Source organism: Pristiophorus japonicus, chromosome 21 (genome assembly GCF_044704955.1).
Source record: "Pristiophorus japonicus isolate sPriJap1 chromosome 21, sPriJap1.hap1, whole genome shotgun sequence".
Lineage (NCBI taxonomy): Eukaryota > Metazoa > Chordata > Chondrichthyes > Pristiophoridae > Pristiophorus > Pristiophorus japonicus.
Genome location: NC_091997.1, coordinates 84,897,001 through 84,916,977, shown reverse-complemented (window position 1 = coordinate 84,916,977; position 19,977 = coordinate 84,897,001). Strand labels below are relative to the sequence as shown.

General features: G+C 44.8%; 1 protein-coding gene across 3 annotated transcripts in view; it reads left to right on the top strand.

Annotated features, from left to right (window-relative positions):
• The window catches only part of LOC139234157 (fibrillin-1-like), a 602,997-nt gene that overhangs the window by 251,152 nt on the left and 331,868 nt on the right, over positions 1–19,977 (top strand). The gene's annotated exons all lie outside the window — the stretch shown is intronic.

Genomic DNA, 19,977 nt, shown 5'->3' with positions numbered 1-19,977 from the left:
ATCTAACAAAGTATTCGTAGCAAGTGATGTGCTACCACACGGGGTCGGCGTGTTGTGCAGCAAGCCAAAGTAGCGGGCGAGCCCCAACCTGTTGTACATGTATCCAATAAGTTAACCAAGGCAGTAGCTTGGGTTCATGGGACAAAAGAGACGTACCATAGAGTTTCCCAATATTTGCTCGAGTCAGACAAGCTGCCCATCCCACAGTTTTGGGAGAGCAGAGGCACCATTATCGATGCGTTGTTTCGAGAATGTCTAACACTGTCTGTGCACTGTAACATGATCTGCCATGGGCCTAGCACTGAGAACGGCGCTATTGCTTTCAGTTGGCTACCGTTGCCTACCAGCGGGGTGGTAACGGCGCAGCCTGAAAACCTATTTGTTGTCGTGGAAGTGCTAGAAAGCGAGGGGTCAACCGTAACGGCGCCCCAGTTTAGGACCTGGACCAGCCAGGATCCCACGTTGCTGCCTGCCAACTGTGAACCGCTACACGGGATGTTGCAGCTTATCCGTCGCAAAGACGAAAGGCCTATGGGGCAACCCTACAACGTTGCAAAGAAAGGCATGGAGGCTACACACAGTCGGTGGTCCAGGGTCTCCATACCATGGTCCAGGATCCACGGGGACCACACAGCCTCCCGCCACTACTAGGCTTGCCAGACCTTGGGGTCAGCAACAATAGTCCGGAGCGGGTAGCCCAAATCACAAAGCCAAGCACCACACGTGTCACGGTAGACTTCCTACAGACCCGGCTATCCCGGGTGCTACGCAGTCACCCGACACAACCACTCAGAACTGAGCCTTCTGTATGCTATCAGCAGAGAATGTACCATGATCGCACGGCTCCTCCACGCGACCTCAGAATAAATTATGTAGACCATGTTCAGGGCCCCAGATGGGCCGCTCGCACTGTATTAGCCAAAAAGGGGAATGGAGTGATGAAAATGGAGCGTTTGTTGTGAAACCATGTACTGGGCAAACACAGAAAGCATTTGGACCAGACCAAACTGCGAACTGCAGACAACCACTGTGAAAGGACCTGCCCCCAGCAACCTACTAACACAATCGACCTCGCTGTCAACCAGAAGGATGAACTCACCATGCCAGGACTTCAAATCAGGCGATCGACCCAGGGATGCAGGGCGCCAGCTCGTCTTAACTTACAAATAACGTACATAAGATTTTGGGGGGCAGTGGTGTTATGTATGTATGTAAACCTCACCATATGTAAGACTTGCCACAAGGGGGCACACCTGTGGGAGACCTAAGGGTCACCTATGTACCCTGGGGCATGCAGATATAAAAGGTGATTCACCATGCTGCTTCTGCACTCTGGAGTCTGAATAAAGAGACCAAGGTCACAACAGTTTGAGCTTACAATACAGTCCTGTGGATTTATTCTAAACAAAGCATAAGGTTGTCCTATCCTGTCATTGAATTACAGTATGCAGACAACGCTTGCATTTGCGCACACTCGGAGGTCGAACCCCAAACCATCGACAACACTTTTACCAAAGCGTACGAGAGTATGGGCCTTACACTAAACATCCATATGACAACCTGCCCCCGGCACATAGTACTTCCCCCCACCCCCCCCTCCCCCCGATTATCAAGATCCATGACGATGCCTTGGCCAACGTGGGCCATTTTCCAATTTTCCATACCACGGGAGTCTACAGTCAACAAGGGCAGATTTCGATGATGACGTCCAACACTGCCTTCAGTGTGCTAGTGCAGCCTTCAGTCTCCTGAGGAAGAGAGTGTTTGAAGACCAGGACCTCAAATCTGGCACCAAGCTCATGGTCTACAGAGCAGTAGTGATACCCGCCCTCCTTTTATGCTTCAGAGACATAGACTATGTACAGCAGGCACCTCAAAGCACTGGAGAAGTACCACCAATGCTGCCTCTACAAGATCCTGCAAATCCATTAGCAGGATAGGCACACCAACATCAGTGTTCTCACTCAGGCCAACATCCCCATCATCAAAGCATTGACCACGCTTGGTCAGCTCCGACAGACGGCTGCATCGTCCGCATGCCTGATACGAGACTCCCAAAACAAGCGCTCTGCTCAGAGCTTCAACACGGCAAGCGAGTCCCAGGTGGGCAGAGGAAACGTTTCAAGGACACCCTCAAAACCTCCTTGAAAAAGTGCAACATCCCCACCGACACCTGGGAATATTTGGCCCAAGACCGCTCAAAGTGGAGGAGAAGCATCCGGGATGGCACCGAACACCTCGAGTCTCTACGCTGGGAGCAAGTGGAAACCAAGCGCAAACCGCGGAAGAATCGCACGACAACCCAAGCACCTCACCCACCCGTCCGTCCAACCACCGTCTGCCCTACCTGTGATAGAGACTGTAGGTTCCACATTGGACTCATCAGTCACCTGAGAACTCAGATTAATGTGGAAGGAAGTCATCCTCGACTCCGAGGGACTGCCTAAGAAGAAAGGCGCTATATGAAAGAAAGTTGTTGTATTATTCATAAATTTAAAAATTAAATTGTCAGTAGTGTTGAGAGCTACTGCCTATGTCATACATTATGTTTATACAACAGTCAGTGCATTCCAAAAGTAATTGTGTGAAATCCTTTGCGGCATTTTGACTTGAAAAGGCATTTTATAAATGCAAATGTTATTATTTTGTTAAAAGGAATCAGCAGTCACTCTTGATTCCCATCACTTGAGATATATTAAAATTAGCTAGTGGAGGAACCTGTATCCCATATCCATAATTTATGTAATATTTTACTGTATAATGGGTTAATGACAGAAATGATTAAACCAGCCATCTAATAACTCAGGTGCCTCACAGTTTATAGCTTAGTATCTAAATCATTACCTATCCCATGTCATCAGCATTCACTACTTAAACAAAGACATTGAGAAAAGAAACAAATATGAAATACTTAACATGGGAAGAGTAAATGGCCCAGAAATTGAGGTTGGAGGTTTCCTGCGGGCGGATGCTTCTGACCATAATAATTTCTACGAAAGTACCTGGTGGTCCCAGAGGTTTGGTGGCTTGCAGTCCTGGGGCCCTGCGTGAAGGCTACCGTAGGGGCCCACGTATCCCAGGATCGTACGGCTGTCCCAACCGGTCAGTGTAAGGAGATCTCCATTCATAGTTTTGGTGATTCTGTATGTATGGAACTGCGATAAGTATGAATGGGAATACCCCCAAAAACACCAACATTAGAAAATAAATTTTAAAAGCACATTGCATATTTACAATTCATTAAAATGCAATTTAATTAAATATTTTATACAAAGATTTTTTTTTTTTGAATTTTTTAAATGTTTTAACAGGGCTAAAAATAAACTTACCTTAATGGACAAGGTTTTTAATATATAAATGAGTGATAACATTTTATTTTTCTATTTTTTAAAACTCTTATGCTGGTAAAAGTAGGTCTTGTGCCTGCTTTTACCAGCGTTAGAATTTGAAGGACATTCGCTGGGCAGGAGTTGGCCAAATAGCCCAACTCTCCGCTCGCAGAGACCCTTTTCCTTTGCCTGCGTGCGATCTGTCAAAAGGACTTATGCGAAGCGCATGCGCCTAAACTTGGCACTTGCGATCTTTCCAAATTCCTTATGACAGATCGCAAGTGCCGGGTTTAGGTGCATGCGCTTCGCATACCTAAACCCGGAACATGCGGGCACCCCATAGGCGCGTGCGCACACATGGGGAATGCGATTTCAGGCCCATTAAGTTTTAAGGTTAATTGCAATTTTTTGAAACTGATTTTAAAGTAAATGCTAATGCTTAGGCTCCCTCAATAAAATAAACGGTCTAGATCAGCCTATATATAGCAATATTATTGCATATTGTAGTTACTACTGGTAATAATTATTGGTATTCTGCAATTGGGTTAACAAAATATGCACATTGGTAAAAGCACAAGTTAAGGCAATTGTTACTGGACAGATGCAATTCATATAAACCAGAGCAGTTTTTTTTTTGCATTAAATAATCTCAAACTCAATATGCAGTATTTAGTATTGGAATTATTCTAAGATGTTCCTCTTTCAGAGATTAGCGTCCTGAACTTAAAGGGAACTTCGACGGTATGAGGCATGAATTGGCTAGGATAGTCTGGAGAATGATACTTAAAGGGTTGACTGTGGATCGGCAATGGCAGACATTTAAATATCACATGGATGAACTGCAAGAATTGTACATTCCTGTGTGGCGTCAGAATAAAAAAGGGAAGGTGGCTCAACTGTGGCTCACAAAGGAAATTAGGGAATATGTTAAATCCAAGGAAGAGGCATATAAATTGGCCAGAAAAAGCAGCAAACCTGAGGACTAGGAGAAATTTAGAATTCAGCAGAGGAGGACTAAGGGTTTAATTAGGAGGGGGAAAATGGAGTATGAGAGTAAGCTTGCAGGGAACATAAAAACAGACTGCAAAAGCTTCTATAGATATGTGAAGAGAAAAAGATTAGTGAAGACTAATATAGGTCCCTTGCGATTAGAATCGGGGAATTCATAATGGGGAACAAGGAAATGGCAGACCAATTGAACAAATACTTTGGTTATGTCTTCACTAAGGAAGACACGAATAACCTCCCAAAAATACTAGGGAACCGAGCGTCTAGCGAGAAGGGGGAATTGAGGAAAATCCTTATTAATCAGGAAATGGTGTTAGGGAAATTAAAGGGACTGAAGGCTGATAAATCCCTAGGACCTGATCGTCTGAATCCCAGAGTACTTAAGGAAGTGGCCCTAGAAATAGTAGATGCATTGATGGTCATTTTCCAACATTCCATGGACTCTGGTTCAGTTCCTATGGATTGGAGGGTAGGTAATGTAAACCCACTTTTTAAAAAAGGAGGGAGAGAGAAAACAGGGAATTATAGCGGTTAGCCTGACATCGGTGGTGGGGAAAATGCTGGAATCAATTATTAAAGATGTAATAGCAGCGCATTTGGAAAGCAGTGACAGGATCGGTCCAAGTCAGCATGGATTTATGAAAGGGAAATCATGCTTGACAAATCTAGAGTTTTTTGAGGATGTAACTAGTAGAGTGGATAAGGGAGAACCAGTGGATGGTGGTGTATTTGGACTTTCAAAAGGCTTTTGACAAGGTCCCACACAAGAGATTAGTGTGCAAAATTAAGGCACATGGTATTGGAGGTAATGTATTGATGTGGATAGAGAATTGGTTGGCAGACAGGAAGCAAAGAGTGGGAATAAACGGGTTCTTTTCGGAATGGCAGGCAGTGACTAGTGGGGTGCCGCAGGGTTCAGTGCTGGGACCCCAGCTATTTACAATATACATTAATAATTTAGACAAAGGAATTAAATGTAATATCTCCATGTTTGCAGATGACACTAAGCTGGTTGGCAGTGCAAGCTGCGAGGAGGCTGCAGGGGAACTTGGACAGGTTAGGTGAATGGGCAAATGCATGGCAGATGCAGTATAATGTGGATAAATGTGAGGTTATCCACTTTGGTGGCAAAAACAGGAAGGCAGATTATTATCTGAATGGTGACGGATTAGTAAAAGGGGAGATGCAATGAGACCTGAGTGTCATGGTACATCAGTCATTGAAGGTCGGCATGCAGGTACAGCAGGTAGTAAAGAAAGCAAATGACATGCTAGCCTTCATAGCAAGGGGATTTGAGTATAGGAGCAAGGAGGTCTTACTGCAGTTGTACATGGCCTTGATGAGGCCACACTTTGAATATTGTGTACAATTTTGGTCTCTTAATCTGAGGAAGGACATTCTTGCTATTGAGGGAATGCAGCGAAGGTTCACCAGACTGATTCCCAGGATGGCAGGACTGTCATATGAAGAAAGTCTGGATCGACTAGGCTTATATTCACTGGAATTTAGAAGAATGAGAGGGGATCTCATAGAAACATGTAAAATTCTGACAGGATTGGACAGGTTAGATGCAGGTAGAATGTTTCCAATGTTGGGGAAGTTCAGAACCAGGAGTCACAGTCTAAAGATAAGGGGTAAGCCATTTAGAACCGAGATGAGGAGAAACTTCTTCACTCAGAGAATTGTGAACCTGTGGAATTCTCTACCACAGAAAGTTGTTGAGGCCAGTTCATTAGATATATTCAAAAGGGAGTTAGATGTGGCCTTTATGGCTAAAGTGATCAAGGGATATGGAGAGAAAGCAGGAGTGGGGTACTGAAGTTGCATGATCAGCCATGATCATATTGAATGGTGGTGCAGGCTCGAAGGGCCGAATGGCCTACTCCTGCACCTACTTTCTATGTTTCTATGTTTGCTGTCACTGGAGTGAAGGAGAACTGAAAATGTATTTTTTTTTAATTAAAAAAAAAAGCCAATGTGAAAGAGTACTTTGAACAGGTAGTACTCCCCTAGTTGTCCCTTTTTCTTTACCATGTCATTTTGGGTCATTTAATAGCATTCCTGCCTTTGGTTCATTGAGGTATGAGTATTGGATTTGAATCCTACCTCAAGACATAATCTACTGAGGAAATACTGCATTACACTACTGCCATCAATAGATGATAGATTCAACTTCGTTTTAATAGGCAGATGTTATATAGTCCATGGCAAAGAAGAGCAGGGAAGTCTCCAGTGTCCTGGCCAAGTTGTTCTTCAACCAGTCCGAGTCAACAAAAAAGCAGAGTAACTAGTCATGATGTTTGTGAGAATGGCCACTATGGGCCCAAGTTTCGGGCCGCGCCAAAAACGGCGCAGCCCGGACCTGGACGCCCGTTTTTCGCGCCAGAAAGTGCGCCTAAAAAAAACGTATCTATTCTCCAGCCCCCTGCAGATCCTCTGGAGTGGGGCGCAGCGCAGCACGAGCTGTAGGGGGCGGAGCCAGGTCCCTGTGCTGAAAACAGTGCCGGGACCTCTGCACATGCACTACATGTGCAGTAGCTCCAGGCGCCCAAAGCTGTGGGAGGGGCCCCGAAGCACGCAGCCCCTAGCCCTGGCCAAATGGCCTCACTGGGGCTGCGTGAATAAGGCTCCTCCCATCCCCCCCCCCCCCGGACCTCCGCGACTCTTTCTCCCCCCCACCCCCGGACCTCCGCGACTCCTCTCTCCCCACCCCCCCGGGCCTCCGCGACTCTCTCTTTCCCCCCCATCACCACCCCCCCGACCTCCGTGACTCTTCTCCCTCCCTCCCCCCCCCCCCCCCCCCCCCCCCGGACCCCCGAGACGCAACGCCACCTATCTGTAAATCCAGCCCGAGATCTGGGGCCCGGCTGTTCAGCCTCCTTCTCTCCCTAACCCCCTCTCCTTTCCCCCCCTCTCTCCCTTCCCTCCCTCCTCTCTCCTTCCTTCCCTCCCTCCTCTCTCCTTCCCTCCCTCCTCTCTCCCTCCTCTCTCCTTCCTTCCCTCCCTCCTCTCTCCTTCCCTCCCTCCTCTCTCCTTCCCTCTCTCCTTCCTTCCCTCCCTCCTTTCTCTCTCCTTCCCTCCCTCTTTCCCTCCCTCCTTCCTTCCCTCCCTCTCTCTCCTTCCCTCCCTCTCTCCTTCCCTCCCTCTCTCCTTTCTCCTTCCTCTCTCCTTCCCCCCCTCCCACCCCCCTTCTCCCCTTCCGCCCCTCCCCTCCCCCTCCTCCTCCCACCCCCCTTCTCCCCTTCCCCTCGCTGTCAGAAACACAGACACTGACAGACAGAGAGTGAGAGACACACACACAGACAGACAGATAAAGACACTGACAGAGACACACTGGGGGGGGGGGGGGCGGCGGCGTCCCAGCACGCTGTTGGAGAGCTCCCGGTGCTGCAGTCGGTAAGTAGAAAATGTTTTATTTATTGATTTTTTACATTTTTTTTTATTTTTTATTAATTTTTTTTGATTGATTTATTGATGTATTTATCATTTATTATTGATGATGGCTCTTTATTTGTAAAACTGAAGTGTTTAATGTTTGTAAACTTCCCTTTAAATCCCCCCCCCCCCCATTCCCTTCGCCTAATTTGTAATCTACGCCTGATTTTCTAACGTGTAGACAAGGTTTTTTCGAACGTACAAAAATCTTCTCTTACTCCATTCTAAGTTAGTTTGGAGTAAGTTTTCACTGCCTAAACTTTGAAAACATGCGTAAGTGGCCGGACACGCCTCCTTTTGAAAAAGAAATTCTGTTCCAAAGTGAAACTGTTCTAACTGACTAGAACTGGAGCAAACTAAATGCCGAGAATTCAAATTTCTAAGATACTCCATTCTAAACCAGTTGCTCCAAAAAAACAGGAGCAACTCAGGCCGAAACTTGGCCCCTATATTTCTGTGCATTGCAACAAGCACTTTAGTTCAAAAAGTAATTCACCATATGAAGTGCTTTGACATTTGGAAGAGCTGATTTAGCATGCAATTTTTTGTCATATTAGGGGATTTCCTCTGTGCTAGATGAAGCAAAATTGTAAACTTATTCTTTATAAATGGGTTTTATGGTTTTGCTACAATAGGTTAATAGGGGCATTCTCCTCCCTCCCATATCACAGTTAGGGCAGCCCAAAATTTTTTACAAATATCAGTACATGTTGTACTTTATGTTGTATCAATAGATGCTGAGTTAGGAATGGTGACCTAATGTGATTCATGATTGATAGCAGCATTGATAGTGCTATGCCAATGTTACAAATCTCTGAGTCCACTTCTAGATTATCTCCTTAGAGGACAGACATTGTAAACAGAGTCAAATCCTCTTGAACCTGGCCCCCTCCTGGGAGCTTAAGTTGAGAAGATGTGGAAGATTATCCTGTTTGGAAGATTATCCTGTTAGAAAGACTTAGAGAATTGTGTTCCCCCTTCTGCTTTTCAGCAATGCTTCATATATACCTGGGATACTTTTCTGGTAAACTATGCTAAGCTTGTGTACATGCAAGAGTTCATCAGAATGCCTTGCAGATGCCCCTAAAACATCTATGGAATGGCACATGATCTTATTTTCCCTCTGTTACAAACAGTTCAAAGGGCCCCATATTTTTCCAGAGTACAATTCACTTGCCTACCTGCAGAATGTTATTCTCGTATACTCCTAGATTTTGGGATACAAACAGGACCCCTTAGTGAAATCTAGCAGCCTGAACAAAAAGTCAATGTCCAAAGCACAACAGCTCGAGCACTGCTGTCCTTTTAGCCAGAGTACATGACATGAATACCTATGATCCAGAACGTCCTAATGTCTAAAACTCCTGCATGCAATCTTTATGGCTATGTTGCTACAAGCAGTGCCTTGTTGCAGAATGTATTCTTTTCATTTTTGTATTCACTTATATGTACAATGAAAATTTCTAAAATAATTTTTGATTTGAGGATATATTTTCCTCTGTTCATTAATGTTAGCAAAAATATTGATGTGTATATATAAAGCAGGGGAAGCCATTTTTACACACTTTTTTCCATCAACATTAATGAGCGAAGAAAAACAAAGAGAATGGTATAATTCAGTACAGCTTTAAACATAGAAACATAGAAAATAGGTGCAGAAGTAGGCCTTGCAGATTAAAGTCATCCATGATAACTGCTCTACCTTTATTGCACGCACCCCTAATTTCCTGTTTGATGCCATCCCCAACCTCACTACTACTATTTGGTGGTCTGTACACAACTCCCACTAGCGTTTTCTGCCCTTTGGTGTTCCGCAGCTCTACGCATATTAATAGCTATATTAGTTGACTTGTTGAATGAATATTCTAACCTAACTTTGAATCTAAAATAAAAGTGAAAATTAGAGATGAAGTGTACACCTATTCAGATAATTAATTTCAAGTTTTTTTTAATCTATTCACAGGATGTGGGCATCACTGGCAAAGCCAGCATTTATTGCCTATCCCTAATTGCTCTTGAGAAGGTGGTGGTGAGCTGCCTTCTTAACAACTGTGTGGCTTGCTAGGCCATTTCAGAAGGGCAGTTAAGAGTCAACATTGCTGTGGGTTTGGAGTCACATGTAGGCCAGACTGGGTAAGGATGACAGGTTTCCTTCCCTAAAGGACATTAGTAAATCAGCTGGGTTTTTAACGACAATCCGGTAGTTCCATGGGGCTCAATTTTCCCCAGTTATCTGCACTGCTTTTTTGACTAAATTAAAATCTCCACGTTTCCCCAAAGTTTCTGCGCCAGTGTAACTCCATTAGTTACGATTTTTTTAGGTTAGTATTTTTTTGCGTCATGGGGGCGTGACCTGTCTGCGCCAGTTTTTCACATTTAAGCAAGTTTGGCCAACTTACATTTTTCCTAGGATGGTGTATGTGACCTTTCCCAAAAAACTTAAGAAAAAGCAGCGTACATTAAAAAATCGGTGCAGAAAGACGACATTGTTTTTATGCGAAGTTTCAGAGGGAGTCAAGAAGGCTAAGAATATGCGTCATGAAGCTTAATTTTTTCAAAGTCAAAAAGGTGAAAATGGAAGTCTAATGCAATTCTTTAATTTTGGATTTTTTTCAAAGTACCATGCCACCACCGAACGTCTACTCACCGGGCTCGAGGGTCGGACGTCGACCGGCAGAATCGCTCCCTCGCCTGGACATGGGCTCAGGGCTCGACTTCAAAAGAAGCTCGTGGGAGGTCTGGTGGGGTGGAAGCCGAACTGAAGGGATGAGAACCCTTAGGCTATACAGCAGCTTCAAACGAAGCCAGGGTGGGGGGGTGGACGTAGAGCCTCTGTGTCCAGGCGAGGGACCGATTCTGCTGGCCGACCCTCGAGCCCGGTGAAGAAACGTTCGGTGGTGGGGTGGTACTTGAAAAAAAAATTAAAGAATTGCATTAGACTTAGTTTCTTTATTGAATGCCTGGCTTCCCGTTCTAAGCAAGCCGATTGCTTCGTAACTAACGGAGTTACACTGGCGCAGAAACTTTGGGGAAACGTGGAGATTTTAATTTAGTCAAAAAAGCAGTGCAGATAACTGGGGAAAATTGAGCCCCATGGAACTACCGGATTGTCGTTAAAAACCCAGCTGATTTACTAATATCCTTTAGGGAAGGAAACCTGTCGTCCTTACCCAGTCTGGCCTACATGTGACTCCAAACCCAATAGGGACTGGGAGAAATTTAGAACTCAGCAGAGGAGGACAAAGGGTTTGATTAGGGCAGGGAAAATGGAGTACGAGAAGAAGCTTGCAGGGAACATTAAGGCGGATTGCAAAAGTTTCTATAGATATGTAAAGAGAAAAAGGTTAGTAAAAACAAACATAGGTCCCCTGCAGTCAGAATCAGGGGAAGTCATAACGGGGAACAAAGAAATGGCAGATCAATTGAACAAGTACTTTGGTTCAGTATTCACTAAGGAAGACACAAACAACCTTCCGGATATAAAAGGGGTCAGAGGGTCTAGTAAGGAGGAGGAACTGAGAGAAATCTTTATTAGTCGGGAAATTGTGTTGGGGAAATTGATGGGATTGAAGGCCGATAAATCCCCAGGGCCTGATGGACTGCATCCCAGAGTACTTAAGGAGGTGGCCTTGGAAATAGCGGATGCATTGACAATCATTTTCCAACATTCCATTGACTCTGGATCAGTTCCTATCGAGTGGAGGGTAGCCAATGTAACCCCACTTTTTAAAAAAGGAGGGAGAGAGAAAACAGGGAATTATAGACTGGTCAGCCTGACCTCAGTAGTGGGTAAAATGATGGAATCAATTATTAAGGATGTCATAGCAGCGCATTTGGAAAATGGTGACATGATAGGTCCAAGTCAGCATGGATTTTGAAAGGGAAATCATGCTTGACAAATCTTCTGGAATTTTTTGAGGATGTTTCCAGTAAAGTGGACAAAGGAGAACCAGTTGATGTGGTATATTTGGACTTTCAGAAGGCTTTCGACAAGGTCCCACACAAGAGATTAATGTGCAAAGTTAAAGCACATGGGATTGGGGGTAGTGTGCTGACGTGGATTGAGAACTGGTTGTCAGACAGGAAGCAAAGAGTAGGAGTAAATGGGTACCTTTCAGAATGGCAGGCAGTGACTAGTGGGGTACTGCAAGGTTCTGTGCTGGGGCCCCAGCTGTTTACATTGTACATTAATGATTTAGACGAGGGGATTAAATGTAGTATCTCCAAATTTGCGGATGACACTAAGTTGGGTGGCAGTGTGAGCTGCGAGGAGGATGCTATGAGGCTGCAGAGTGACTTGGATAGGTTAGGTGAGTGGGCAAATGAATGGCAGATGAAGTATAATGTGGATAAATGTGAGGTTATCCACTTTGGTGGTAAAAACAGAGAGACAGACTATTATCTGAATGGTGACAGATTAGGAAAAGGGAAGGTGCAACGAGACCTGGGTGTCATGGTACATCAGTCATTGAAGGTTGGCATGCAGGCACAGCAGGCGGTTAAGAAAGCAAATGGCATGTTGGCCTTCATAGCGAGGGGATTTGAGTACAGGGGCAGGGAGGTGTTGCTACAGTTGTACAGGGCCTTGGTGAGGCCACACCTGGAGTATTGTGTACAGTTTTGGTCTCCTAATATGAGGAAGGACATTCTTGCTATTGAGGGAGTGCAGCGAAGATTCACCAGACTGATTCCCGGGATGGTGGGACTGACCTATCAAGAAAGACTGGATCAACTGGGCTTGTATTCACGAGTTCAGAAGAATGAGAGGGGACCTCATAGAAACGTTTAAAATTCTGACGGGTTTAGACAGGTTAGATGCAGTAAGAATGTTCCCAATGTTGGGGAAGTCCAGAACCAGGGGTCACAGTCCAAGGATAACGGGTAAGCCATTTAAGACCGAGATGAGGAGAAACTTCTTCACCCAGAGAGTGGTGAACCTGTGGAATTCTCTACCACAGAAAGTAGTTGAGGCCAATTCACTAAATATATTCAAAAGGGAGTTAGATGAAGTCCTTACTACTCGGGGGATCAAGGGGTATGGCGAGAAAGCAGGAAGCGGGTACTGAAGTTTCATGTTCAGCCATGAACTCATTGAATGGCGGTGCAGGCTAGAAGGGCTGAATGGCCTGCTCCTGCACCTATTTTCTATGTTTCTATGCGCAGACCAGGGTGTGATCCATTCTAGGGTGTCAAACTTGGGGCGGGAGAGAGGAAAGAAGGTGCGAGTGCTTTGTCCTGCTGATTTGAGCTTCTTGCAAAACTACAATTAAATTATGGGGGCAATAATGACAATGCCATACCTCATGCAAGGATTCTGCATGATGGTGCTGTGGAGGAGATTGATTAGACATCATCACATGAGGAACATGTAGGATGATGGGCAGGAGGCCTTACCCACATCGGGTATATCGAGGTGTTTATACCTGCCCCTCAGTGATGCAGACTGTGTGAGAAGGCTACATTTCTGCAAAGAAGTTGTAACCGAGATCTGTGAGTTAATAAAAGCAGACCTGCACCCTAGAAGCGTCAGGAGGACTGCTTTGTCAGTTGAAGTAAAGATTACATCTGCACTTTTCATTTTATGCACCTGGATCATTCCAGACCATAACTGGGGGATGTGTGCCCCATTTCTCAACATGCAATTGCATACATCATTTGGCAGGTGACTGCTGCAGGAATGACTACATAAATTCCCCATGACTGCCCAGACAATGCATGACGGGGTTGTGGGCTTCTCCAGGATTGCTGCTTTCCAAAAGGTACAGGGCTGCATTGATTGTACCCACATCACCTTGCGAGCGAGCACCTTTGGAGGATTCCAAGATGTACAGGAACAGAAAAGGCTTCCACTCCGTGAATGTGCAGCTCGGAGTACCCATGATGCGTTCATCCTACGCAAGAGCGCTATATCTGCCATATTTCAGCAGCAGCCAGAATGGCAGAGCTGGCTGCTGGGAGACAAAGGGTACGGCCTCGCCACCTGGCTCATGATGCCCCCATGCGTAACCCAGACGGAAGCTGACCAGGAATACAATATGTCGCACATTGCGATACGCAGCATAATAGAGAAGATCATTGGCATCTTGAAGCAGCGTTTCCGATGCCTGGACCATTCCAGAGGCTACTTGTCATACTCCTCTGAAATTGTTGGTCAGTTCACTGTTCTGTGCTGCATGCTGCATGAGGTAGCAGCAGCTGGTAGTAGAAGACCCACCTGAGGTGGGAGTAGCTGATGATGAGGAGGAAGATGCAGATGACGAGGAGGAGGACGAGGAAGCCATGCAACTACCTGAACCCAGAGGAGGGCGGGCCGTCGTGCCCCTTTAACGATTGCTCAAGCCTTGCGCCAACAGCTCATCCATGAACGTTTTGCTGCCTGAAGGCTCAGCGGCAACTATTCTAAATGGACCATGTTTAGTGTTTGGACCTGTTCCGTAATATTGTGTTCTGTTAATGGAACAAATAATGGAAATGATTCTTGTTTAGTTCAAAAAGTTGTTAATAATGGAACAAATAATGGAATGATTCAGTTATAATTTAAAATATATTTTATTCAAAAGTTTAACACTTGTTTGTACTTAACTTTACTAAAAATATTCTTGTATCAAACTTTAAAGTTTTCAGTTAAGATCACTTACAAACTTTATGATCACTTACAAACTTTTAAACTTGTAAATTTGTATTATTTACAAAAAACTTTTAATTTGAGAACAGTTACAACAGCCATCATCATCCTAGGTAGTCCCTCGAAATCGAGGAAGACTTGCTTCCACTCTAAAAGTGAATTCTCAGGTGACTGTACAGTTCAATACGGGAATTACAGTCGCTGTCACAGCTGGGACAGACAGTCATTGAAGGAAAGGGTGGGTGGGGAATCTGGTTTGCCGCATGCTCCTTCCACTGCCTGCGCTTGTTTTCTGCATGCTCTCGGCAGCGAGACTCGAAGTGCTCGGCGCCCTTCCGGATGCACTTCCTCCACTTAGGGCGGGCTTTGGCCAGGGACTCCCAGGTGTTGGTGGGGATGTTGCACTTTATCAAAGAGGCTTTGAGGGTGTCCTTGAAACGTTTTCTCTGCCCATTTGGGGATTGCTTGCCGTGTAGGAGTTCCGAGTCGAGCGTTTGCTTTGGGAGTCTTGTATCGGGCATGCGGACGATGTGGTCCGCCCAACGGAGCTGGTCGAGTGCTTCAATGCTGGGAATGCTGGCTTGATCGAGAACACTGAAGTTGGTGCGTCTATTCTCCCAGGAGATTTGTAGGATCTTGCGGAGACAACGCAACAATGGTGGTATTTCTCCAGGAATTTGAGGTGTCTACTGTATATGGTCCACGTCTCTGAGCCATATAGAATCCAACACTGCCTCCAGTGTGCCAGCGCAGCCTTCGGTCACCTGAGGAAGAGAGTGTTCGAAGATCAGGACCTCAAATCTGGCACCAAGCTTATGGTCTTACAACAGTAACAACAATAAGAATAACAACAGCAGTAAAGAAAGGCTGCACCCATCTCGCCTCCACCTTATTCTAAGACCGCCCACTGTGCTTGGTCTTGGTGACTCCACACCTGCCCGCAGGCGATGGCGCAACGTTTCTCGGGTTGGTACCAAGCTTATTCCTTCGAGCATCTTGGGGAATGCGCAATTCTTGATGGGGGTCGTGGGCAGGCGGTAATGTGGAAGGCCCGGCTTGGACCTCTTCAGAGACTGGTCTGGGGACTGGAGTGGGAGCGGCAGTTGATTCCATCAATGGCCGCGGGGTCTGGGCGTGTTCCCTTCTTGCAGCAGCTATCTTCAACATTCTCTCCCTCATGTGCCCCGACAGCATCAGAACTACCTGCAACATTCCCTCCCTCATATTCACCAACAGTGTATCAGCTACCTGCGACATTCCCTCCCTCGTGCCCAGTGTTCCCATTTCTCGTGAGTGTTGTTATTTCCCCCGACAGTCCCGATACCTCATCACCCATCCCACTGATGGTGTCCAGAAATGATCGCGTATGGTCAATGCTTTCCGCACATTGCCATCATCTGAGCCACATCTGTTACATCTTGCACCTTCAGGAGAGCGCTGTCGAGCTCTCCTTCCCTCCTCACCCTGGGTGTGGCTTGCTGCATCCCACTAGGACCCGCAGCCTCAGACGGTGGGGCCCTGGGGGTGTGCCTTGCTGCATCCCACTGGAACCCGCAGCCTCGGACTGTGTGAAACCATGGAATGTCCCAACACTCGTGCCACTCAGGAAACGGGCTGGCACCTCAATGGGCGGCACCAGCACCTCCTCCAAAGTGAGTACAATAGTGTGGGCTTCATCCTCCCCCTCCCCCTCACCCCCATGCTCTTGATCTGGAAGGTGGGATTGGAAGATATTCTTCTCTTCAGGCTTGTCCGCGTCAGAATCATCTTCTGCATCGGCTTCAGCGTCGTCGGGGTTGGCCTCAAGTTCTGCAAAATATAACAGAACAGACAGATGGTTAGCAGCAAAGGAGTGGGCAGTGTGGCATGAGTAGCCTCGCACTGCGCAGGCAGCAAGCTCATTTGAAGGACTATGGTAAATAATAGCACATTGCATCAACTGAAGCGTAGCTGACGAAGACATCCCCATGAACCAAAACATGGCTTGCTCACGCAGTACTTAACTTTTAGCAAAGCCAGAATGTGGAATTTACAGGTTTAGCCTCTCCCTCGAGTGTGGACCCAGCTTGTGCAGTGGTGGTTGCTTTTCTCCAGGCAGGACCCATCAAAGCAGTGACCCTGTCTTCCAAGGGTGTCAGTGGATGCAGATTTGCCGGGCCTCCTCCTGTTCGAGTTCTCTCTCTTTTGTTGTGTGCCACCTTCCTCTGCAAAGATGAAAATATAACTTTTCAGAGAGGGTGTCTTTCTGCTGGGTGATACATACAGATAGTCAAATTTACAATTGCAATTCCAGTGACTAAATGAAAATATTACTTGCACTAACTACTTTGCCAAGGTCCTGCCAATTCTTTTTGCACTGGCTTCCAGACCTCGGAGTGGTCACCATTGCAGAGTAATCTTCTGCAAATTGGTTCCAGCGTTTCTTCATTTCTTTTGGTGAAACTTTTATATGACCTGTGGTGCTGGTCAGCTCGTGCCATCTGGCCTCAATTACAGTAACTAGTGCCTCCACTTCCTCTTGTGAGAAATTGTTGGTCCTTGAGCTGCGTTGCATACTGCAGTCTGACTTTTTTTTCCACTGAGAATTAAAGTTCTCACACACAACTGGCTCTTTAAAAATGGTCGCATGCAGACCGGGAGGGGTACAGGGCATGCGTGTCCATAGCAGTCACGTAAAAAACTTTTTTTCCCCGCGCATGCGCAGAAGGGAGGGACATCCTTTTTTCGGTGCGGACATTAGACTCCACCCCCTTGAAGCTAAAGAACAGGCTGCAGGGCACCAATTAAAAAAATTAGAACGGGGAAACAAGTTTGTTTTTGGAGTAGTCGGGGCCAAAAAAAACGGGCGTAACTCTTGAAATACACCAAAAAACAGCATTGGAGAAAATTGAGCCCATGGTCACCATTACTGATACTAGTTTTTTTTTAAATTCCAGATTTATTTAATTAACTGAATTTAAATTCCCCAGGCCTACGGATTACTAATCCAGTAACATAACCACAATGCTACCATTGCAGTAGGAGAAAGAGATACAGGTGACTTAAGAATACTTGAACACAACAGTAGCATGGGCCCTCGGAAGTTTCGATTGCTCGAGTAATCAAGCACATAGGACTCATTGGGCCACTAGTGAACTTCAATGGATGCACAACCAAAAGAAAACCAGTGAAATCAGGTGGATGGGCAAAGTGTGGTCACAGAAATTAGACATAAAACATAACATGAAAAACATTACTTATCAGATAAATATTATGTTGCAAAGCATAGCACCAGCTCTGGCGGTGTGCAATTGTTTAACTTTAAAAAAACAATTCTTCCTGTTACAATGTAGGCACAGGATCATTTAAATAAAGGGTCTAGGAACACCCAAGTCTAAGGGGATCTAATTGGACTAGGATCTGGATATTTACACAATAATCTAAATAAACATAATTCACATTATTGTGGATTCCTATTTGGTTTGTATTTCATATTCACTGACAAAATATATATTCAAAGCCAAAACCAAGAGAACTACTATGTGCATTTGGCCAGGACTAGTAAGCAGGCATACATGTAACAGGACTGTGATATTCGTTTATTTTTATTTTTGAGGTTACATAACTCTCCTAAAGGGACAGGCAACTACTTGTTGTTTCCCCCTTCTCCTCCCCTCCCCCCCATATGAATCCCCTCCCTTTGGTAGTCTCCCTGGGTCCACATGTCCTGTGTCTAAGAGATCACCCAGACCACCACAATAATGCACTTCTGAAGCTGCTAGGAAATGAGCATGAGCAGTTTGGGCACTGCATTGTGGCATGTGTTGGTACCTTTTTGCATTACCACGCTACATTTCCCATTATTTTATTCTTTGTTTAAACAGGCCTCCCCACACCCCCAATGTCAAGCAGTACTTCTCTCTCGATACCATATGGGTATATCAGACTATAATGAAAATGTAGGGGATTGGAGGACCATGTAGCTTGATTCAACCCTAGATTTTCTTTCCCTCACTCCCTTCCTTTGGAGATGTACTTTGGCTCCATTTTAACTTCAGCAGGGATTGGAAACTCATGATTATGAGGACTTGAGTTGAGAATTTCATCACCCAGTGCATCATTAAACGAACAGTGTTGCAGGTTGCTCTTACTAGAACTACATTGGTTAGGCTACTGTTTACTAGAACTATATAAAATTGGGCTGAATGGCCTGTTTCTGTGCTGCAAATTCTATATAAAATTGAGTCTTCATAAACATTTACTGCTTTACTTGAATAAATTATTTACTTGTTTCAGACTTGCATATCAGCAGATGTTGCTGTATGTTGTAATTAAAGCATTTCTGATCCTGGAAAACAGTAAATTAAAAAGAGAAAGGCACTGAAACAGTCCATTTTAGTTTAATGCATAATTAACTCACTGCAGTGCTTTCGGGCAAAATATGTACTGCCAGCTGGATCATGCAAATAGTGGTGTTGCACAGCTGTGCAGGTTTGCCTTGAGAATGTCAAATATTTAACATAAATTAAATAAGATAGTCATTCTGGCCAAGTATTAGCCATGCCTATTTTTATCTTTAAAGCTGCGCTATAAAATTATTTGTGTCCTATAAATGTTGAAACTAAATCTTTCTGTTCAGATGAAAGTATGCTATGAATATTATTGTATTTGGTCTTGCAGCCTGCCTTGTAGCAGAAAACCAGTTCTTTGAATTATTGCTGGAGATCAGATTTACCAAAATATTGCAAAGATTTAATTGCCTAATATAATATAAAAACGAATTCTAACAATTTTTTTTCATGTTGGCAGTTGAACTTTATTTGAATTGGGAACTTTAATACTGAAGCATCCAAATTGTGCAGGGTGGGAGAAAACTGAGCCTGCTTTCAAAGTAGAAATAGCAACTTTGAACAGGATGCCATTTTAAATAACATGATGCTATGGTTTTAATATATCAGATAATTATTTTGAATTTTGATGCAAAATAAAAAATACGGAGAGTCAACTTTACCGTTAAATAATCATGCGCTTGCGTCCGAGGGCTTTGTATTATGTAGATCACCTATCTGTGTTTAAAGTCTGTTTTCAGCAGAGTCAGTAGATGGACTGTTCTAAAAAAGAAAGAAAAACATTCTGACATTTCAGCCTGATTCACTATCACTTCTCCTTTTAACTAATCAGAATGATATGGAGCTAGTATGCCTCAATTTAGGCAGCCAACTCTCCCACCCTAAACTGTCGGGCGGCCTAATTAATAACAAAATGAGAATCCTTGGAGTATTCAAGACCTCAACGCGATTTTGACTGATTCAAAGCTGCCACCTCTACTCTTGAACCTGCCCACAAATTATAGGCGGTGCATGGTGGGAGATGGTCAGTTACAGCCCTACATAAAGGGACACTCATCTGCCCTTTTAAACATTTGTCAGATAACTTGAAGTTAGTACATTGTTGGTTTTGAGTGCATGTCATTAGAAATGACAAAATCCACAGCTCATTCAAAAATAATGTGATTAAAATAATTATCACCCAGATCTTTTTTTCTACTTTACCTTTCTTGCGAGGTGCTCCCATACTGGCTTCAGCATAGAAAGTGGAAGG